This window comes from Orycteropus afer, unplaced genomic scaffold (assembly GCF_000298275.1).
Source record: "Orycteropus afer afer isolate SDZICR_OR568_19922 unplaced genomic scaffold, OryAfe1.0 scaffold00145, whole genome shotgun sequence".
Taxonomy (NCBI): Eukaryota; Metazoa; Chordata; class Mammalia; order Tubulidentata; family Orycteropodidae; genus Orycteropus; species Orycteropus afer.
In genome coordinates, this window is record NW_006921732.1 from 1,572,219 (window position 1) to 1,596,674 (window position 24,456).

The window sequence follows — 24,456 nt, forward strand, 5'->3', positions numbered from 1 at the left end:
GATGGGCTCAAGTATAGCAGGGATTGTGGGGCTGGCGCGGGATCGGGCAGTGTTTCGTTCTGCTGTGCATGGGGTCGCTATGAGTTGGAAACAACTCAACGGCACTTAACAACAACAACATCCCTTAAGTCATTAAAGGCTTAATTCCACAGTGCACACTGAAGCAAAATATCCTCAAAATCAGTGTTAAAGGATGTCAGAACAAGTAAAATCAGCACATTAAAGTAATCTTTTTAACCTTATTTCCTTTCCCAGACTAAGAGGAGCAAGATTTAAATCACAAATAAAAAGCTCCGTGAGAGAGTAAAAATTAGCTCCAGAATTAAATTCATTTGTTCGTGTTTAATTATTATTATTAAAAATAACAATTGAGTAGGAAAGGATATAGAGGTAAAATTTCTTTGATAAATACAACATTACAACTAAATCAGGTTATAAAAGAGAGGAAGGAACATCACCAGAAAAGTTCTGTTATATAAAGCATTCCTGAAATTTATACATAAACTAACAAGTCACTAAGTACTCAGTACACCGCACAGGTGCAACATGGATATTTTTGAAGGCTACTAAGCAAGCAAACAATTGCTGAGCAAATAATACAAGAAACTGTACTATATAAAGAACAACGCAGTATCAAGATCGGAGGAAAATTTATTAACAACCTGCGATATGCATATGACACAACCTTGCTTGCTGAAAACAGAGAGGACTTAAAGCACTGACTGAAGAAGATAAAAAACTACAGCTCTCTGTATGGATTACACTTCAACATAAAGAAAACAAACGTCCTCACAGCTGAACCAATAAGCAACATCATGATAAACGGAGAAAAGATTGAAGTTAAGAAATTTCATTTTACCTGGATCTACAATCAATACCCATGGAAGCAACAGTCAAGACATCACACCAGTTTGGTAGTTCCTCAAAAAGTTAAACATAGAATCATATAACTCAGTAATTCCATTACTAAATATATAACCAAAAGAACTGAAAACAAGTATTCAAATACTTGTACAGCCTAAAGGTAGAAACAACCCAAATGAAGGGATAAACAAATTGTGGTACATACAAATAGCAAATAAATGAAAAAGTTTTGCTGTTTAGTCAATTCCAACTCATAGTGACCCTATAGGACAGAGTAAAACTGTCCCATAGGGTTTCTAAAGCTGTAATCTTTATGGAAGCAGACTGCCACATCTCCAGCAGAGCAGCAGGTGGGTTTAAACTGCCAACTTTTAAGTTAGCAATTGAGTGCTTTAACCATTATGCCACCAGGGTTCCTATAGGCATATATAATGGAGTATTATTGGGGTAATTAAGGTTGTTGTCAACTTGGCTGGGCCTGGTTGAATGGCTGGGCAGCTGGCGGTAGTTATTCCCCAAGGGAATATTTTGTTACACATTTTTCCTCCCACTCTATCCAGGATCTCCAGGTTTGATCCCTTTCTAAGCAGTTAGCATTGGTATCCAGGTTCTAGCTAGTTCTTCTGATCACGAGGTCCATCATATCCTGACACCAAGAAAACACAGTAGAAAACTGTCAGTAGGAATCTACCGGAGCAGCTGAGTAGCTGCTTCACGGATGAGGTCTGCTTCCAGTACACAAGAAGTAGCTTTGAGGAAGATCTCCAGCTTTTGGTACAACCAAGACATAGCCAAGACGTCCTTCAGCAGCCTGCAATGCTCTGCCACTCTTGGGACTTCTTCTGGACTTGAATCAATACAATAGCCTGCTGTATGGTTTGGTAATACCGGGACTGTGCCTTTTCACTTGTCGACCTTGGGTTTGTCAGCCTCAGCAGCCAGCAGCTGCCTGAGTGAAGAGATGACTCTAGCTTCAGTGGGCTGGGAGCATGAGGCAGAGCTGAAGCCCAAGGATGAGGGGCTTTTGCACAGCCCCTAGACCTCAGTACTTTGAACTCAGGCTTCTGGCCTCCACAACTGTAAGACAATAAACTCCTATTTGTTAAAGCCATCCAATTTGTGGTATATTTCTGTCAAGCAGCACTAGGTAACCAAAACAATTATTCAGCCATAAAAAAAAAAAACAATGGAAAGTCAAACCCAGTGCCATCAAGTCAAATCCAACTCACTACTCTATGGAGCAGAGCAGAAGTGCCCTACAGAGTTTCCAAGACTGTAATCTTTACGGAAGCAGACTGCCACATCTTTTTCCCACAAAGCAGCTGGTGAGTTTGAACCACCGACCTTTCAGTAACCAGCCACTTGCCTAACCACTGCACCACAAGGGCTCCTTCAATCACTTCGTATGCATGCAAAAGCTGGATCATGAATAAAGAAGACTGAAGAAGAGTTGATGCATTTGAATTATAGTGTTAGCGAAGAATACTGAATATACCATGGACTGCCAAAAGACCAAACACATCTGTCTTGGAACAAGTACAGCCAGAATGCTATTTAGAAGCAAGGCTGATAATACTTCATTTCACATACTTTGGACATGTTAACAGGAGGGATAGTCCTAGAGAAGGATATCATGTTTGGTAGAGGAAGCCCCTTAACGAGAGGAACTGGCACAGTGCCTATAACGGGGCTCAAATATAGCAATGATTGTGAGAATGGGGCAGGAAGGAGAAGAGAATTTCATTCTGTTGTACACTGGGTCACTAAAAGTTAGAACCAACTCAATGGCACCTAACGATAACAAAAGGGAATGAAATACTGATAGATATTGCAACACAGAGGAACCTTGAAAACACTATGGTAAGCAAAATAAGGCAGACAAAAAAGACATATTGTATAATTCCTTTTATACAAAATATTCAGAATACGCAAATCCAGACAAAAAGATTAGTGGTTGCCATGGATGGGGAAAGAGGGGAATAAGGAATGATCACTTAATGCATATATGGTATTCTTTGGAGATGATGAAAAACCAGAAAAATGGCTAGAACTAGAGAAGTGGTAGTTGCACAACACTGAAATGTGCTAAATGCCAATGAATAGAATACTTAAAATGGTTAATTGTATGTTACATGAACTTCACCTAAATGAAGGGAAAAAAATCATCTTGCCTTGACTTAGTTCATAAATTTGAAATTCTATTTTGGTATGATTATTAATGTTTTCACACCAATTATGTCTACAATATTTTTAATCTAGTTAATTTACCACAATTAGAATCCAGCCTCTGTGTTACCTGGGAAAAAACCTGACAATGGCAATAAAACAACAATCTCTGGAAAGTCACTTTCCATAATCCACTGGAAGGCATGTAAGGTATGTGTAAAGCACAATATAAGTTAAGTCAGATATGCACATAGGAAAATGAGAATTTTCAGATCTTCATTTCAGCCTTAACAGAAGAGGAAAATGACACTTGAGGGTTTTACACTTTTTTGGGGAAAAAATGGCAAAAGTTGCTGTAGATTTCCTTAAAATATCATATACAAAAGAAAACTAAGTCAACAGTAAACTAGGAGATTATGAACCCACAGCTTCTGATACAAATCATTCCATGAAATGTTAGGATACTCATTCTCTAAAACATCTAGCAAAATCTTGGCTTTAGTCTTTTTTTATTTTTTCAAACAAATGACTACTAAAAAAAATATTAATGAAATTTCTGGAGAGGAGAGTGGAATGGGCATAGAAGTACAGATAGCATCTAAAAGTCTCAAAGATGATTTCTAAGTAAGGAGTTATTGTAATAATAGCAGAAGCTTACATTACATAGTTGTTATTTGTTGTTCTTGTTATATGCCATCGAGTCAGACCTGACTCATAGCTACTTCTCCTTGGGTTTCCGAGGCGGTATCACTATGGAAGTGGATTGCCCAATGTTCCTTCCGAGGAGTGGCTGGTGGCTTTGAACTACCAGTCTTCTGGTTAGCAGTCAAGTGCCTTAGGCACTATGCTACCAGAGCTCCTATAGTTCTTGTTGGTGTTGTTGTTATGTGCTGTCGAGTCGGCCCCGACTCATAGCGACCCCTCCTTGGGTTTCCGAGGCAGTATCACTACGGAAGTAGGATTGCCCAACCTTCCTTCCGAGGAGTGGCTGGTGGGTTTGAACCGCCAGCCGTCTGGTTAGCAGGCAAGTGTCTTAGCCACTATGCTACCAGAGCTCCCCCTATAGTTCTTAGGTGTTAGGTATTCTGTAAGTACTTTACAGAGTAACTGACTTAACTCTCATATTGCCCCCATTTAACAGATTAGGACACGAAGAAAACATAGTAGAAAACTGTCAGGACACTGGGTAGGCAAATGATTGGGGGGCGGGGTGGATATAATGAATCAGGATTCAAAATTTTAAATATCTGCTCTTTCAAATACATCATTAAGATAATGAAAAGGTAATCCACGGACTGGGAAAAAATATTTGCAATGCATGTAACAAAAGACTTTTATTCAAAATATATTCAGAATTTTTATAACTAAGTAATAATAAATCAATTGAAAATGGTCAAAATTTTTGAACATACATTTTTCAAAAGAAGAAAAATGAACAGCAAATAAGCATATAAAATGATGTTCTAATCCAACGGTCATTGGAAAAAAAATGCAAAAACCACTATTCATCAATTAGAATGGCGAAAATTAAATCAGACAAATACAAGTTTAGTCAATAATGTCAAGCAACAGCAAGACTTAAATATCATATAAAACCAAAAAAAAAACAAACGCATAGCCATCGAGTCGGATCTGACTCATAGCGACCCTTCCTTGGGTTTCCAAGGTGGTATCACTACGGAAGTAGATCACCCAACCTTCCTTCTGAGGAGTGGCTGGTGTGTTTGAACCACCAGCCCTCTGGTTAGCACTTTCAAAACTGTTTGGCAGTTCTGTATAAAGGAAAACCTATAACCTAGCCATTCCATTCTTAAGTTTTTATCCAAGAGAAATAAAAATATATGTATAAAACAAAAACTTAGACACTAATATTCATAGCAACTTTATTCATAATGTCCACTGTTTAGAAGTAACCTCAACATTGTTTTGTTGTTGTTGTTTTTTTAATTTTATTGTGCTTTGAGTGCAAATTTACAGAATAAAATTTGTTTTACATTCAACAGTTCATGTACACTTGATTTCATACCCTGATTACCATCCCTGACCATAACAAACTCTCTTCTCCTGTCTCTGTGACTACCCCCGTTCCCTGTGCCCTTCTTAACTATGCATTCCTGTTTGTCCAGCTTTCCCTCTATGTGAATGCTGTCCCTCTGGTGCCCCATGGCCAGTTGCTCTAAGGCGTGTGTTCTGGTTACCTAGTGTCGCTCTGACAAGAAATATACCACAAATGGGATGGCCTTAACAAACAGGAGTTTATTCTTACAATTTGGAGGCTTTAAGTCCAAGTTCAAAGTGCCAGGCTCTAGAGGCTGAGAGAAAGCCCCTCAACTTGGGCTTCAGCTCCGCCTCCAGCTCCTGGGCCACTGGAGCTAGAGGCTTTTCTTTACTCAGTTTGCTGGCTGCTGAGGCTGCCAAGCCCAAGGTTGACAAGTAAAAAGGCACAGTCCCGATGTTACCAAACCACACATGGCAGGCCATTAATTCAAGTCCATTGAAAGTCCCAAGGTCGGCAGAGCATGGCAGGGTCCTGAACAATGACACGGTACATGCAGGGTCCAGGAGTGCCATAAGCTAGAGACCACTCCCCAAGGCTTCTCCTTATATACAGGAAGCAGACCACATCCCTAAGGCAGCTATACAGCTGCTCACAGTAGATTCCACCATGGAGATAATTACCAGTCTCATCACAGGGAATACTACATTCAGCTGCCCAGCCATTCAACCAGGCCCAGCCAAGTTGAAACAGAAACTACCACAGGGTGTATCTCCCTAGAGTAGGTGGGTGCACCGTCTCAGGATAGGTGTTCTGCATGCAGGTCTTTCTACTGTTGGGCTGAGAGCTAATCCATTGGAGTGTGCCCATTCTAGGCCCAAAAGGTAACCCAGGGCCATAGTCTTGGGAGTTCCAGCAGACTCTATCCAACCAGTAATTCTGGTCATTTTTGTGCTTTTGGATTTTATTGCACATTTTTCCTCCCACTCTATCCAGGATCTCCAGGTTTGATCCCTTTCCAAGCGGTTGGCATTGGTAGCCAGGTTCCAGCTAGTTCTTCTGATCTCCAGGTCCATCATATCCTTGGACTAACTGTTTCCAGATGCCTTTGGTTTTCTTCATTCTTCTTTGCCTCAGATGAAAGGAGACCAATCGATGCATCTTAGATCATCCTTCAAAAGCTTTTAAGACCCCAGTCGCTACTCAAGAAACTATGATGTAGAACAAGATTTTTATGTACTATGTTGTGCCAACTGAGCTTGCTGTCCCCCAAGACTATGGTCCCAAGTCAGCAGGCCCAGTGATTCTCTCTCAAGGTATATGGTTGTCTCTGAGAGGTTACTTCAACTGTGTCTTCTGTTGCTTCTGTAATGTGTGGCTAGTTTTGTAGCACAAGTATATATGTTATTATCTTCAGCTAAATCTATCCTTGGTCTAGGGTATATTCCTGTTCACTGACCCCCACCTGATCTCAGTTGTCTATCTATTTATCTGTAGGCTGGTGTTTGGTGTTAGTGGCAATGCAGTATTGTACATACTATTATTTGCCTCTGTTGTCTATATCTTATGTGCACATTTCAGTGTCCTTCCTTTCCCAAAACAAAGACTTACACACTAATATTCATAGCAACTTTATTCATAATGTCCACTGTCTGGAAGCAACCTCAATGTTGTTTCGAGTATACCACAATATATGGAACAGAAAGATTGCTTGGAAAGGTATGTTGTTGTTGTTTTTATGTGCCGTCAAGTCGGACCCAACTCATAGCGACCCTTCCTTGGGTTTCTGAGGCAGTATCACTATGGAAGTAGATTGCCCAACCTTCCTTCCGAGGAGTGGTTGGTGGGTTTGAACCGCCAGCCTTCTGGTTAGCAGTCAAGTACCTTAGGCACTATGCTACCAGAGCTCTCCTGGAAAGGTATACAAAATGTACATTATAAAAAGTAAACACTGGCAGTATATAAAATCAGCAAAGTTTAAGTAAACCTGAAGATAATGGTAGATAACTGTTAAAACTTAAATTTGCTTTTTAGAACTACTATTTGTACAGCACTGATTAAGAGAGAAGAGGTGAGAATGATGTTCAGGCTTCTAGCTTGGGTGACTGCAGTCTGCTCCTGCTCCAGCCCTTCCAATCCTCTCAAATGGGAGGCAATTCTAATAACTCAGTTCCTCAAATCAAAAGCCTTTGTAATCATCCCTAATTCTTCTCTTTCTTCCAATACCCCACATCCAATCTATGACAAATTGTTATTCTACCTCCAAAATTTAGAATCTGACCAACTTTCTCTACTACCACCCTAGTCTAAACCACCATCATTTTCCTTCTAGATTAGTATGACAGTCTACAAACTGGTCTCCCTGCTTCTACCTTTCCCCCACTCAACACTTACAGTCTATTCTCCACACAACAGACAGCTCAATGCTATAAACGTTAAGGCATACAAAATCTCTCTCCTCAAAATATTCTAGTGGCTACTTATATCCATCAAAGTATGTCAAAACCTTACTCTGACCTTGTTGTTGTTGTTATGTGCCGTCAAGTCAGCCCTGACTCATAGCAACCCCTCCTTGGGTTTCCGAGGCAGTATCACTATGGAAGTAGGATTGCCCAACCTTCCTTCCGAGGAGTGGCTGGTGGGTTTGAACCGCCAGCCTTCTGGTTAGCAGTCAAGTGCCTTAGCCACTATGCTACCAGAGCTCCTTACAAGACTATATATTCTGGCTCTAGCTCTCTCTCACTTTAGATTCTTCCACTAACTCCTAGTTTACTTACTCTAGCTACCCTGGTTTCCTTATTATTTCTTAAACATGTCCAGCATGCTCCTGGCAAAAAGGGCAAGGAGGCCACATCTCCTGACCTCCTCTAACCACACAAGAGGAAGACAGAATCACCATCAGTAACCCAAGGCCTATTCCTGCAAGGCCAGACATGCTGCCTCCCTCCAGCCCTTTCACCAACCGTTCCTCCCAAAGCACCCACCACCTCTCTCTTGGATCCGATAATTCACTGCAGTGGTCACAAAGAACTCACAGATTACAGGGTTTATTAGGGAAGCACCAGGCTACAATTCAAGTTCAGGAAAAATGCTCAGTCTCTTTCCCAGCTCCAGTCTCTCTCCTAACAGTCTCTCACAGTCTCTCTCCTAACAGTGAGTGTCCCTTGGTATCTCACTCAGCAATGCATGTCTCTTACATCTCATTCCCAGCAGTGCGTGTCTCTTTCAGCAGCACGTCTTCCTTAACCAGCAGTCAGAGAGAGACCTCTTCTGCCTCTAGGAAGCCTCCTTTTGAGCCTGGCAGAGTGGCCAAACTAAACAATCATAACATCAGAACTCTAAGTACCTGAGAGCAGGAACCTCCCAGAACATTGCTTTGTGTTGCCCCAACAGAAATACCCCAGGTGGATAACTTTTATAATCAGGAGCTCCTCAGTTGCTCACAGAAAATTCCACCGCAGAGTTTACAAAGACTTATGGCTAGAAAAGCCATACCAGGTAATTTACTACAGCGCACTCCCACATTAAATCCTTTTTGCTTACTCTTTCATCTGCATGGAATACCCTTCTAGATATCCATGCATCTCACTCTCTCACTTAAGTCAGGTTTCTACCCAAAGGTCATGGAAGAGAGGCCTTCTCTGGCCATCCTATCCAAAAGAAAACCTCTCTCATCCATGACCCACTACCTAACAAATTATACATTTACTTGTTTATTATCTGTCATCGAACACAAGCCCCAAAGGACTTTATTTTTTTCACTGGTGCATCCTCGGAAGGAAGGTTGGGCAATCTACTTCCATAGTGACAATGCCTCAGAAACCCAAGGAGGTGTCACTATGAGTTGGATCTAACTCAACAGCAGTGAATGTTTTTTTTTTGTGGTGTATCCTCAGTACCTCCAACAGTGTCTGGTCTAACAAGTGTGAGTTAATATATGTTGAATACACGAATGAGTGAAAAAATTAATACCATGAGTTAAGGAACAACTAATGGATGGGGACAGAGAGATCTGAGACTTTCAGTTTTAAACATGTAGATTTTAAACTACCCATGGGATATAACTAAGTCACTGCTTTTGAGTCAATTCTGACTCATAGCACCCCACATTGGGATTCCAAGGCTATAACTCTTTATGAAAGCAGACTGCCTCATCTTTCTTCCATGGAGAGGCTGGCAGGTTCGAACCACCAACCTTTTGGTTAGCAGCCAAATGCCTTAACCACTACCTCCCCAGAGCTCCTTGGAATATTCATACAGAGATGGCCAACAGATTTTTAAGAATCAAAAAAGTGTGAGTTTAAGAGATACCGATTCTGTAATCATTACTAATGACTAAATTAACTGGGAAAGGCTCAGGAATAGATTAAAGTTACACAAAATGAGGGTAAAAAAAGGTCACAAAACAGAACCTTCTGGATGACAACATTTAAGGGGGCATGTAATTAAGAAGAATCAGAGAAAATATTAAACAAGCTTACTCACAGAAGAGGATCTATAAATATGGTCCTCTGAGCTTCAAAACAAACCTCAGTTACATACATCCATTAACAAAATTGATAATATTAAAATGGTCCCTATAGAGTTCATTATGTGTAAGAATCTACTACCATTAATAGAAAATGTGTAAAAAGCAGATTGCATGAAAAGACTTTTTTATATATTCTTTTTATGCAAAAAAAATATAGGAACAATTCATACTCAGTAAGTAGTTCCCTATGATCTACTATAATCAAGCTAATTATAAGCCAACTGTGGAACACTTAAGATCCCATGCTCTGAGAGACTTGTTTTCAAATCCTGATTTCATCATGTATTTACCTGTTTGACTCAGGTCATGTTAAATTGACTACTCTGAGATTTCATTTCTTCTTCTGTAAAATAGAAACAATAATACCACCTTACTTTACAGGGTTGTTATAAGGATTAAATCAGGTAATACATGTCCAAAAAAATAAATCACTGCTATCAAGTCAATTCTGACTTACAGCGACGCCCACTGGTTTTCTGAGGTTGTGTGAATCTTTACAAAGTAGACTGCCCCATTTTTCTTCTATTGAGCAGCTTGTGGGTTTGAACCACTGACCTTCTAGTTAGCAGTCAAATGCCTGATCCACTATGCCACCAGAGCTCCTTGTTGTTATTGTTGTTGTTATGTGCCGTTGAGTCAGACCATATGCATAGTGACCCCTTCTTGGGTTTCTGAGGCAGTTTCACTATGGAAGTAGATTGTCCAACCTTCCTTCCAAGGAGTGGCTGGTGGGTTTGAACCTCCAGCCTCCAGCCTCCTGGTTAGCAGTCAAGTGCCTTAAGCACTATGCTACCAGAGCTCCCCAGAGTTCCTTAATACCCTGGAAATGTTAGGCACCATAACTATCCACCCACAATATACAGTACTTTTTTATTGTTGTTTTAGTCTATTTTATTATATGCTATATACCAGTGAGGAGCCCTGGTGGCACCATGGTTAAGTGCTCACATTTTCTGGAGAGGGATGTCATGCTTGGTAAAGTGGAGGGTCAACGAAAGAAGGGAAGGCCTTTAACAAGATGGATTGACACGGTGGCTGCAGCAATGGTCTCAGGTATAGTAGGGATTGTGAGGCTGGTACAGGAGCAGGCAGTGTTTCCTTCTGTTGTACATAAGGTTTCTATGAGTTGGGGAGATGACTGGACAGCATATAACAAATAACGATAACAACTATGCACATGAAGTACGTAAAAATCTTGTAGGGATTAGTCAATTACTTTGCACTGAGACCCAGGAGGCAAAGAAGAGTTTAACACTGAAGATATAGCATGAGATGGCAGCAGCAGGGGATGGCTGTGGCATGTGACTGGTAGACAGCTGCAGTGGACTCCCTGAGTCACAGAGCTATAAAGCTGAGAGCCTTGGGACAGGAGCCTTCCTTGAAAAATGAGTTCCTCCAGGCACTTGTTGATGGAGCCAAAGGGCAGTAACACTTGCCTGAGCAGACCAGAGGCCAAGCCTGAGTATGGCTGGCAATAGAAGCCAAAAGTGAAGCCTGCCTGGATACATGGCCTAGAAGAAGCTTAGAGCTATCTTAGTTAGAAGCTATCTTGATTGACAAACTGTATCTTGTCTCCTAAATTGTTCATGTTGTTTCCAAGTTGACCCTAATCCTGAGTTGTAACCTATTACTTCCCTCATAAACCCCAAAGCTATGATACAGTCTGAGTTCTGTTTGGCCACTGCAATGAATTAGTGAATCCAGCAGAGAAGTACAGTGCCGTGGGGAGGACATCTGGTGCCAAAATTGGTAAAAACGTTGGAGATTGAATTATGTCTGCCCTCCATCTCATAGGAGCAAGCTTTGGGCTGATGGTGATTATCCTTCCCCCTTGTAAAGTTAGAGGACTTCAGACACCACCACATTTCACTTGCTTGCTCAATTCCTCATGGTCTTTACTCAAATGTCACCTTAGTGAGACCTTCTTTGCCCTATTTATTCTAATACTTTGCTCCATTCTAGATGGTGGCACTGAATATAAGGTGAAGTTCTTTTCCCAAAATCGCCCTTCATGAAAGAAGAAATTAATTCGTAGTTGAATCTTTATCAATTATTTTATTTTGAAGGGGAAGAAAAAACTTTCTGGAAAAGCCACATAGCCTAAAACAACTTGAGGCAATAGTAGTTTTAGATACTGAAAAGAGTTTATCTGATGGAACCAATTTAAAAAGATAGCAAAGAAACTCAACACAGATTCCCTAATTGTTTGGGAGAGGTATAAATTCATGATTGAAATTTTTAGAAGCCATTATAAATAAGCCCATTAAAGGTCACTTGAAAGGGTTTCATTGTAAAGCCCATAAATATCAAATGAGTACTTTGTGACCTGAAATAATAATTCCCAGTAAAAGTATCATGCCCAGATGTATTAGAGTGTTCTATCTTAAACGACTTAAACAAAAATTAATATCACATGCTCTGGAATATTGAGAGATTAACTCTGACAATGAGGAAGATGTTAATGTTTAAAATGCATGTGAAGTTTGAACGATGTTTCATAAAAGAAGTATAAACCCAAATTCACTGCCATTAAGTCGATTTCAACTCATAGTGACCATATACTCACTGCCATCGAGTTGATTCTGACTCATAGCTACCCCAATTCGGTTTCTGAGGTGGTAAATCTCTACAGAAGTAGATTGCACTATCTTTCTTCAGAAGAGCGGCTGGTGGATTTGAACCACCAACCTCCAGTTAGCAGTCAAATGCCTTAGGCACTGCACCACCAGAAGTAAAACTGCCACAGAGGGTTTCCAAGGCTGTAAATCTTCACAGAAGCAGACTGTCTCATCTTTTTCCTGTGGAGTGGCTGGTGGGTTCAAACTACCAACCTTCTGGCTAGCAGGCCAACAGTAGGTATTATTTTATATTATTTAATTTTTTAAATATGTATATATCAGTAACTTAATAAGCTAATTTCCTACCAATTTTTTTTTTCATGTGTCTAAAAGTTCATATACTTAAGTTGGTCAACATGTATTTTATTATTTGGGAAAATGAGAGAAAACCAAAAGCCCACTGCAACGGACTCAATTCTGATTCACAGCAACCCTCATTGAGTTTCTAAGGCTGTTGCCTACCTTTTGGTTAGCAGCCAATCAATGCCTTAACCACAAGGCCATTAGAGCTCCTTAGAGAAAATGGGAGATCACCTTATATTCAGCCACATATAAAAAATCCTTGTATTTCAAGTGTATTTGTCATTCTGTAAGAATTCCCAGGTATATAGTAGAGTTGAAAGGGGACAAGGTTGTAGTCACTTCTTAGCCACAGCCAGCTACCCAAAGGGAGCGAGTAGTTGGACCTGTGGGCTCAGGACCATAGTTACAGGGGACATCAAGCTCAATTGGCATAAAATACCAGTCAAAAAAATTGTTCTACATACTACTTTGGTGAATAGCGATGGGAATCTTAAAAGCTTGCAAGCAGCCATCTAGATGCAACAACGGGTCTCCTCGTCCAGAGCAAAGAAGAATGAAGAAAACCAAATATTCATGGAAACAATTAGTCCCAGGGACTGGAACACCATGCAATCCTCAGCATATATGACTGTACGACCAGAAGAACTAGATGGTGCCCAGCTACCACTTACAAGCACTCCAAGGGGTATCTATGTAGGAGATCTTGGAGAGAGTGGAGAACAATGTGGAACAAAACTCAAAATCATTTAAAAAAAAAAAAGCGGGGGCAGGTTTGCTGGTTTGATAGAGCTTGATGAAACCCCTGAGACTATGGCTCCTAGCTGCCCTTCAGGTCTGGAATTGAACCCACTCCTGTGACTTCCAGCCAAAGAAGAGACAGGAATATCAGCTGGACATTTACATTAGGTAGATACACTCCTCGGAGAGAACAATCATGGGAGAATAGAAGGGCTGTGTATGCACAGAGAGACAGCTCAGGGGGCAGGAGGGCAGGGGAGGGGATGACACAGGGAAGAGGTAACTATGGGGAAGAAATGTGAGGGGAGCTGTTGTACTGTGGGAAATTGCAGTTAATGTCATGAGACAAAGTATATGTGAGCTGCTGTATGGAAAGTGAATTTGTTCTATAAACTTTCGCCCAAATCACAATTAAAAAAAAAAAAAGTAGGATGCTATGTGATTTGGACATTACGCAAACACAATTTTATGTACAGGCAGTCCCCAGATACAAACAAGATCTATTTCTAAGTCGACTTTAAGTCAGATTTGTATGTAAATTGAAACAGTTGGGTATAGTTCGTATCTAATGTCACTTAGTAAATGTACACATGCAGTGCCTGGGTCATGAAGGAGATCCACTCCTAAATGCATTTTTAAGAATCTGTCAGAACTTCAAACCAGTTCTAACCAGTTCTTCCCAGTTCAGTCATGGCCAAGGAAGCATCACTGGAACAGTCCAAAATTTTTAAAGTTACAGTGAACTGGGAAGATAGCCAGAACGGGAAAAATTACCAGATGGGAATTACGGAATGAGAAAAAAAGCCTTGCTAGAAATTAAATCTCATTTTTACAGAAGAATGGAAGAGCACACATTGTATAGCAACCAAATCTCTTGCCCTTGGATTTTGAGCACAGTTGACTGCACTGTCCCACTCAGACACGGCAGGGCCCCATGTAAACATGGTGGCCAACCGTGCCATTATGCATGTGTGTTGCTCTTCTACAGTCCTGCCAATAATCCAATCTCATGCATCAGGCTTCTGAAAGGGCTCACTGCACTACTGCTGAGTATCCCATTCCAAGGCCCTCATCTGTTATTTTTACCTTTCTGGGTACCAGGCCAAATCTGTCAAACTGTGAAAATTTAAGTCTATACCTGTTTCACTTCATTAGCCATGACAGAACTGGCTTAAAGGTCAGGTAAGAATTGTCCATAAGTCAGACATCCAAAACCCGAGGACTGTCTGTATAGTTTACCTGTCTATGCATAAAAAAACATTAAAGAAACATTTCCAGATACACTAAAACATCTTTAACATAGTAATAATACAAGTATTTTTATGCACATTGCAAAGAAGAACCTGTTTGCTATTATGAACCACTGTATGTACCTCTGATTTTTAATGTAATAGGATTTACAGGGGCTGGGACCATGGACGTGTATGTGGTCAGATGCTGAATGAATGAAAGTGCTGAAAGGTCATAAACCACTAGCTTGGTTATATTTTTCCCTTTCATTTCTCTGTAAACTAACAAGCACACTACCCTGCAAATTTCAGGTAACTGAAAGTGATACATAACTTAAACACACACTCACACACATATGCACACACACACAGAAGATGGACAAAGGCAAGGAAAGAGGGAGAGGAGAAGACTGAGAGGAAATGAAGGAGGGGGCAAAGGGAGAAGAAGAGATGGAGGTAGGTACATAATTTCACTGTAAATTAATCAGTGTCCACTTGGGTCTTGGGTGCCACTGGAAAGACAACCAAGACATGTCCACTCAGACAATAATCAGTTAAAAGACAATAAAAGCATCATAAATAAAGTCTAAAGGTAAGCACTATGAAATATGTATCACCTTGACAAACCAAGGAAAAGAAAAGGCTGGTAAGAATCAAAAGTTCAGTAAACCCAAATCTTTATGTCACTGTTTAGTATCAGAATGACACAGGGATAAAAGAAATACAAGGAGAATGTGCAGTACAGTAATGAATAGTTCCAGAACTGGAGTCAGAGACCCAAGTTCAGATAGCACGTCTATCATTGACTGGTCACGTCAAGGCAAGTTATTTGACTTCCTGAGCTGCGAAATGAAATATGATAATAATACCTATTGCCAAGGGAGCTGTGATGGCATAGTGCCTAAGGCTTTTGTGTGCTAACCAGAAGGCTGGTAGTTCAAACCCACCAGCCTCTCCTCGGAGGGAAAGTTAGGCAATCTACATCCGTAGTGATATCACCTTGGAAACCCAAGGACTGTTGTGAGAATTGAGAAAAGTGGATACAAACTGCTTAGGATAGGACTTAACACATGGAAAATACTAGATATGTTTACTTTTTATCTGAAGTAGGAAGGTATGGGCTTTTCCACTTATTCTTGCTCCTCTGGGTAAAGCAATTTCAGATAAAGAAGACAGTGTTAAACTGGAAGTCAAGAGACTTAGGTTTATGTCTTGACTTTCTCAACAACTAGTTCTTTGACTCTGGCCAGTTTCTTTTCTTCAACCTCTTTGGGCCTTTGTGTTACCAAATTTGTAAAAATGAGGAGGCTGGACTACATGATCTCTTTGAGCTCTTGGATCCCATTTCTGAACTTTTCACTTGTGAAGATACTTACTTCACAGTCTTCTGATCTATCTCTACACAAGGCTACAGGAAAACTAATACACACACACACACACACACACACATAAGGTTCAAACTACTAAGCAGGACAGAAGCTAGACTAGTAAAATCTCCATAGGGAACCTTTTGGTTTGAAATGAAAAGACCCTACATAGTAACTCAACACTGTAAAAAAGAACTATAGAACAGTGGTAAAGGTAACCACGTAGGTGAAAATAAAAGCTAGTATTATTGTACTTTTGATTTGTAACTCTTGTTTTTGCAGTGAAATCTGTGACAGCCAGAACTCGATGGGACTGCCTTGTTTTTCCAGATATCACAAGTTTTCCATTACTCATTTTGGTGGAAAATATTTGTGTTTTACTTGTCTGACAAGTTTCCACCTTATACCTGGCTTTCACAGGATTTACGATATAATTTAAAAGTTAATGTATTTTTTAAAAAATCAAAAACCTATGTTCGTTGGTGACAATGAATAAAATGTGATTTGTAACAATAACAACACAAAGGGGATGGAACAAAGATATACAGGCCAAAGTATATATATATATATATATACCATTGCAACTAGTTGTTATTATTCAAACTAGATTATTATAAATTTATAGTGTTAATTATATACCCAAGGTAACAAGTAAGAAAATACTAAAAAATATAAAGAAAAGGCAAGAAGAGAATCAAAACGTACACTACAGATATTAGACAAATACAAAAAGGGGGGGGCATTAAGGAAAGAATGGGGAACAAAAACATGTATGACATACAGAAAACAAATAGCTAAACAGCAGAAGTAAATCTTTCCTTATAAGTAATTACTTTAAATACAAAAGCATTAAACTGTCCAATTATCAAATTGGAGAAAAATATGATCCATCTGTGCAGTGTAGTAAAATACATAGTATGGCTTTTGTAGCCATAAGTCTTTGGTAAACTCCATGGTGGAATCTTCCATGAGCAACTGAGTAGCTTCTGATTGCTAAAGCCATCCACCTGAGGTTTACCTGTTGAACCAGCAGGAAGCAATATTCTGGGAAGTTCACTCTCTCTCAGGTGTACAGAATTCTGATGTTGGGATTGGTTAGTGGTCACTCTGGTAGGCTCAAAAGGAACCCTTCTAGAGGCAGAAGTCATCTCTCTGACTACTGGCTGAGAAAGACATGTTGCTGACAGAAACGTGCTCCTGAGAGACATGAGAGACACATGCTGCTGAGAGAGAGACGTGAGAGACACACACTGCTGAGAGAGACGTGAGAGACACACACTGCTGAGAGAGACAGAGAAACTGTCAGCTGAGAGATGGTGGGCTGCAGGAGACTGAGTGTATTTCAGAACTTGAGTTGTAGCCTATTTCTTCCCTAATAAACCCCATGATCTGTGAGCTCTGTGTGGCCACTGCAGTGAATTACTGAACCCAGCAGAGATGCAGGAGAAACGGTTGATGCCAGGGTTGGTGAAAGGGCTGGAGGGAGATAGCATGTCTGGCCTCGCAAGAATAGGCCTTGGGCTACAGATTGTGATTCTGTCTTCCTCTTGTGGGGTTAGAGGAGGTCAGGAGATGTGGCCTCCTTGCCCCCTTGGCAATCTGTATGCTGTCTAGAAGAAACTCATTTTAGATATAAAGACACAAAAGTTTGAAAGTAAAAGGACGGAAAAAGATACTTATTCCATTAAAGTAATATCCAAAAGAGATCTGGGCGTGGATATATTATTCAGACAAAGCAGATTTTTAGATTAAAAAGTTATGAGAGATAAGGAATGACATTATAAATTGATAAGTAGTTTCATCCATCAAGAAGAGATACAATCATTACAAACATATATACATGTAGCAACAGAGCACCAAAATATATGAAGCAACACACTAATTTTAAGTTGAAAATGTTATGAAATATTAAAAAGGAATATAAATTGTTTTCTGAGACTGAATGGCAAGCAGTTTACACCTTACAGCCTCAGCTTTCTCTGTAAAATATATATGAAAAAGCATCCAAAGAAGGGAAAAAGAGAGTAAGGCAGAGGGTAACATGAACATATCAATGAAGGTTTAGAACAAGCACTGATGGAAATAGAAGTGCTAAGTAGGACTATGGGAGCTCTGGTGGCATAGTGCCTAAGGCATCTGACTGCTAACCAGAGGCTGGTGGTTCAAACTCACCAGCCACTCCTTGGATGGAAGACTGGGCAATCTACTTCCACAGTGATAACGCCTGGGAAACCCAAGGACGGTTGCTAGGAGTCGGAACTGACTCAACGGCAGTGAGTGAGTTAGTTTTTTGGAAACAGTACTATAAGCTGCTAAACAAGCTAAAAGCCCAGAGTAGGTTGCTAAACCAAAAACCAACCCTAATGCCATTGAATCGATTCTAACTCACAGTGATCTTACAGGACAGAGAGGAACTGCCCCACAGGGTTTCCAAGGCTGTAAATCTTTACAGAAGCAGACTGTCTCATCTTTCTCCTGCAGAGTGGGTTCAAACCGCTGACCTTTTGATTAGCAGCCCAATGCTTTAACCACTGCATCACCAGAGCACCTTCAACTAGGCTGCTAATACCAATTTAATTGGTTTCCTTTCAATACAGAAATAAAGAACCACATTTATTTTTTATAAGTAACATGCCCACATAAATAACGTGCACATGCAGATAACATGCAAAGCACACACATGAAACTAATGCAGGAGGGGGTTGTGTGGTTTGCCCGAAAACTTACAACATGTGTATTATTTATGTGAAGGAAAAAAAAAAAAAATACAGTACTCACTTCGGTGACCATCAGAGGCTCAAAAAACATGTCAGTGCCTGAGTTTCCCCTATCAAACAAAACTGATGGTATCTACCATTCACTCCTTGCAGAATTAATGGTGAAATCAAAATGAAGACACAAAAAACAAACTGCTCTGAAAATCTTGATCAAATCTGTCAGCCACAGGACTGATCTTTAATACCTATACCATGTGTCCTAGCAAAAAGAAGCTGTAACAGTCAAGGTTCCCATAGAAGACAGAACCATACCTCAACCTGAATTAAAAAAGATTTATTATAAAGAATAATTAACTATTTACAGGGGACTAACTACTGTGAAGGGATGAAAACGAACTCTAAGAATGTCCTCCTCCTTTCCCAAGGCCTCTTCTCATCCAAAACAAAGAAGAATGAAGAAAACCAAAAATTCATGGAAATAATTAGTCATAGTGACTGGTACACCATGCGATCCGCAGCCTATATGACTATGAGACCAGAAGAACTAGATAGTGCCTGGTTACCACTGTCAACCACTCAGAGGGGGATCTATGTAGGAGATCTTGGATAGAGAGGGAGAACAATGTGGAACAAAACTCAAAATCATTTGGGAAAAAAAGGGGGAGACCAGGTTTGCTGGTCTGACAGAGCCTGGTGGAACCACTGTGACTATGGCACCTAGCTGTCCTGTGGGTCTGGAATTGAACCCACACCGGTGGCTTCCAGCCAGGCAAAAGACAGGCATATGAGTTGAACATTTACCTGAGGTAGATACACATCTTGGAGAGAAAAATTATAGGAGAAAGAAGGGCTATTTATGCACAGGGAGACGGCTCCGGGATCAGGGGTGCATGAAGAGATGGACACAGGGAAGAGGTGACTGTCCGGAGGAAGCGGGAGAGGAGCTGTTGCACTGTGGTGAATTGTGGTCAATGTCATGAGACAAAGTGTATGTGAACTGCTGTATGGAAAGTGAATTTGCTCTATGAATTTTCACCCAAATCACAATTAAAAAAAAAAAAAAAGTGGTCTTATATAGTAAAATGAAAAAACAAAAACAAAACCAGTGCTCTCTCCACTAAATCACACCAGAACTGTAATCTTTTCCAAAGAACACAGACAATTCAGTATCTGGAAAAGAAGAGAATGTTGTTCTCATCACAAGGCACCTATGAACATGGAGATGATATTAATGACAAATGTTTCTCTCAGAACGTGAAAAAAATGACAGTCAAATGTCAAAAAAAATTACAGTTGTGAAAGCAAGATCTTACCTCTTATTTCATTTTGCTGCCCAGAAGACACAGGGAATGAGAAGAGGAAACAAAAAACAAAACAAACAAACAAACAAAAAAAAACACTTTCTGGGATAAACAATCCTAATGTGGCAGCATCCAATGGGGACATCATTCTAAATTAAATCTCTTCATCTGCTAGACTTAGAGTAGCCAATTTTTAATCATACAAAAGCATGGACAATATTTCGGAGACATGCCAATTCCTATAAATTTGCTAACTGGGTCAAAACGGTATTTTATTCACTTTAAACTAGTATAATTTTGTTGTTTAGTTAGTTGTTTGTTGTTTAGGTTGTTGTTAGTTTGTTGTCTAGTCATTGGCTAGACTCTGATTCGTGGCAATCTTACATGTAACAGAACAAAACGGTGCCCGGTCCTGTGCTATTTTCACAATCCCTGGTATGTTTAAGCCCGTTGTTATGGCAATCTATTTCATGAAGGGTTTCCCTCATTTTTGTGGGCTATTTTACCAAACATGATGTCCCTTTTTGGAACTGGTGTTCTTGATGTCACATCCAAAGTAATCAACTAAAGTCTCACTATCCTTGCTTCTAAGGAGTATTCTGGTTATATTTCTTCTAAGAGTGATTTTTTTTGTTGTTCTTTTGGCAGTCCACCGTATGTTCAATATTCTTCACCAACACTGCAGTTTGAATATATTAATTCTTCTTCTGTCTTCCTTTCATTATCCAAGTTTCACATGAATATAAAGAGATGTAAAAGATCATGGCTTGGGTCAAGAGTACCTTAGTTATCAAAGTGACAACTTTTTCCTTTTAAAACTTTAAAGAGGTCTTTTGCAACAGATCTGCCCAATGAAATATGTCATTTGATTTCTTGACAGCTGCTTCCATTGGCAATGATTGTTGACCCAAGTAGAATGAAAAAGCTGACAACTTCAGCTTCTCCATTTGTCATGTTTATAAGTCCATTTGTGACATTTTTTGTTTTCTTTACATTCAGGTGTAAAGAATCATAAGGCTCTAGTCTTTGATCTTCATTAGCAAATGCTTGATATCAAAAGGTTGTGTCATGTGCATATCACAGTTGTTAATAAGCCTGCCTTCAATACTGATGCCCCATTCTTCATATTGTCTGGTTTCCCAGATTATTTGTTCAGTGCTATTTATCTACTGTGAAATACTAACACTACCACTGTGTGCTATAAACCATGACTTGCTTCACCCACAACTAAGTGCCTTCTCATTAGGACTCTAACTTCAGTATAGCTGACACCCATCTGCTATCTTCCTCAACACATTCCACAAGAGGAAAACAGACATGTGTGCCAGGGTAAGTAGGAACTGAGACTGCAACTCAGGATGAAATGCAGGCAAAAGCAACATCTCTTCCCAAAAGTCCATTCCTCTCTTAAGTATTTTGTACTACTGAGTGGAAACATCAGGAAACCAAGAAACTACCCACACCCTTCTCTTTTTTCCTATTCCACTTGTTTCTTACAAATCTGGGCAAATACATACAGAGAGAGAGAGAAAGGAATATATCTACCTGGAACTGAGCTGTCCAAATGTTAATAAACCAAAGACCAGCATTCTTAGTTGTCTAAATCTCATGAGGCAAATTGCTTTTCCAAGTAAGTAAAATAGTAAAAGTGTTATTCTACATCAATAATCATTATCAGTAGTTTGATAAGAATTGTAAAGTTACAAGTAATAATAATTTGGTAAACAAAATCTGGCCAGCATGCACCACCCAAATTGGAAGATAGATACATCCACATCACAGATATCTAGAAAAAACAAAGTATGTCTAACCCTTTTCCCACCAACCCCAGGGTGCCAATTAAGATACAAAGACTTAAAAAGGTTTATTCTTATAACTAAATGTTCTAAAGCTGTCATTAAAGAAATTCAGATTGACCATCTCAACAACCAGCACACCGTTTATAAAATATTTCCAAGTTTCACCAGCCTACATTTTATAACCTGACCGAAATTTGTTAGTAGTTTATCAATAAATGGGTTATTTTCTACTGTTGCTTCCCCTATGACTCCAACTCTCACTTATTAACTCAAATGGCTTCTCATCTCATTTTAAAATAACAATAAACACACCTAGAACTTTCTTGAAGAACATAAAAATAAAAGTTGAAAGAAATAGGATGCTATCTTTGAATGGAAAAATGCCAATCCCTCCCCAAATTAAATTATAAACATAATAAATTCCAACAGCAATACTAACAGAATCTTTTTCCTAACTTAAGCAAAATAATTCTAAACCTTCAGGACCGACTCGAAAGAAGTAAGCTTCGTTTTTTGGTGTATACACAAGTAAAAACAGTTGAAAACAAGCACAACATTTTTGGAAAAGAACTTTCATGAAAATATACTTGTTCCGAGGACTTCTTGTAAGATAGAAGCTTGAATAGTTCTGTGATTCCTTCTCCCCAAGCTATCACCAAGGAAATATCTAAACAGCAGTAAAAACATCTCTGTAAGATCTCTGTACAAAGTAATGAGACAGCTGTAGCAACTATATAAATGCACAATCAAGAAAAAGGCAACTTTTTAGTGCCATTAACCATCAGAGAGATGCAAGGCAAAACTAAAGTGAGATACCACTTTACTCCCAATTAGGATGTCTGAGATACTTTAAAAAAAAAGAAAAGAAAATTAGAAATGTTGACAAGGATGTAAAGAAAGTAGTACCTTTATCCGTTGTTGGTATGAATGCAAAATGGTATAGTTATTGTAGAAAATAATGCAGACGTAGTGGTTCCTCAGAAAACTAAAAATGGAACTACTATATGACTCTGCAGTTCTACTGATAGATATATACCCAAGACTTAAAACCAGAGACTCAAAAAGAGACATATACCAATATTCACTGCAGCACTATTCACAAGAGCCAAGAGATGGAAACAGCCTAAATGCCCATCAACAGATGAATGAATAAACAAGACGTGGTACATACATGCAGTAGAATACTACTCAGGCAATAGGAAAAATGAAGTGTTGACACATGGTACAGTACGGGTGGAGCTCGAAGACATTATGTTGAGTGAAATAAGCCAATCACAAAAGGACAAATATTGTATTACCTCAGTTAAATAAAAGACAAGAAAAGGCAAATGTATGTTTATTAGTGGTTACCAGGGGGGCAGCGGATGGAAAAATCACACTGATAAACGGTAAGGTTACTAGCAATAAGTTGTACATCTATAAAAAGCTGAATTGACTAAAGTTGTGTGATATATTGACAAAACTGACCTATTTAAAAAAAAAAAAAATTTTGCTGCTGAGGCTGTTTATATACAACCAGATACCGTATGGGATTTGGTTCCTTGGCTTGGAGGGTTAGGGTCACAGTGTCATGGGATATCCCAGTTAATTGGCCTAATTATGTGTTTAGTGCTTCTGTTCTACCTCCTAGTTTGTTGCAAAGTTTCTGAGGCCTTAAAACTAACCAGCCAAAGCACAACTGGTTTCTATTCACCTAGAGTAAAAAAGAAGAAGAAAAACAGTCAGGAACAGAAGGAGAATACAGAATATGTAATGAACTATCTCTATGAACAACTACCTCTTTTGCCATAAGATCAGAAGTGGATGGTGCGTTGTATCATTACTCAGCATTTTGATCAAAGATACCACAGAAAAATCCTGATCAAAAAGGGTAAAATGCAGAACAGAATTTCAAATTCTGACAAACTCCAGACTTTCTAGAGCCATAGAGGGTGGATGAAACCCCCTGGAACTATTGCCCTAAGATAATCTTTAAAACTTACACCAAAAATATCCCCAGAAGTCATCTTAAAACTGAACAACCATGTAGCTTACCTAGTAAAAAAGGTCTGTCTTGTTTTAAGAACTAAATATATGGGATCAAAAATACGACACCAACTCGAAAGATTAAATAAGAAACTTGGAGGGCAGTGAGTTTTTGTTAATGACGGAGGAACAACTCAGTAAAAGACAATCAGTGCCTACACAACTCAAAGAATGTTACCAATGTCCCTTACTTATACATGAATTGGCGTATGTTTTGCTGTGTTTATTTTCAAGAACAACAAAATAAAATTTAGAAGGAAAAAAAAAAAATACAACGGCCACAACAATGGCTCAAGCAATCCAACTATTATAAAGAAGGTGCAGTACCAGGCAATGTTTTGTTATATTGTACATGGCTACCATGATTTAGAGCCAACTTCATGGCAACCAATAGCAACAAAGAAATGACTGCCATGATAGATGCGAATGCAGATCACTGCTGTCCAATATAGAGATATCATGTGAGCCTTGTATGTGATTTTTCATTTTATAGTAGCCACATGAAAAAGATACCTAGAGGACAATATGCTGAACAAAATAAGTGGACACAGAAGGACAAATACTGCATGATAGAACTTACATGTAAGAAACAAACAGAAACCAAAAGTAATTAGCTGTTACCAGGGGCAGGAAGGCAGAGAGAAGAGCAGTCAGCCGAAAGGATTAGGTGAGGAGACGCAACTCAGGCCCGCCCAGAGTAGCAGGCCAGAAGAGCAGGAGAAAGGGGATAAAAAGCCAGGAACCCGGACAGAAGAGCAGTCAGCCCCAGGGTTACAGGTGAGGAGAGACAACTCAGGGACGC

General features: G+C 39.5%; 1 protein-coding gene across 1 annotated transcript in view; it reads right to left on the reverse strand.

The window, feature by feature from the left end:
- FAF1 (Fas associated factor 1) overlaps positions 1 to 24,456 on the reverse strand; it is a 734,611-nt gene that overhangs the window by 582,303 nt on the left and 127,852 nt on the right. The gene's annotated exons all lie outside the window — the stretch shown is intronic.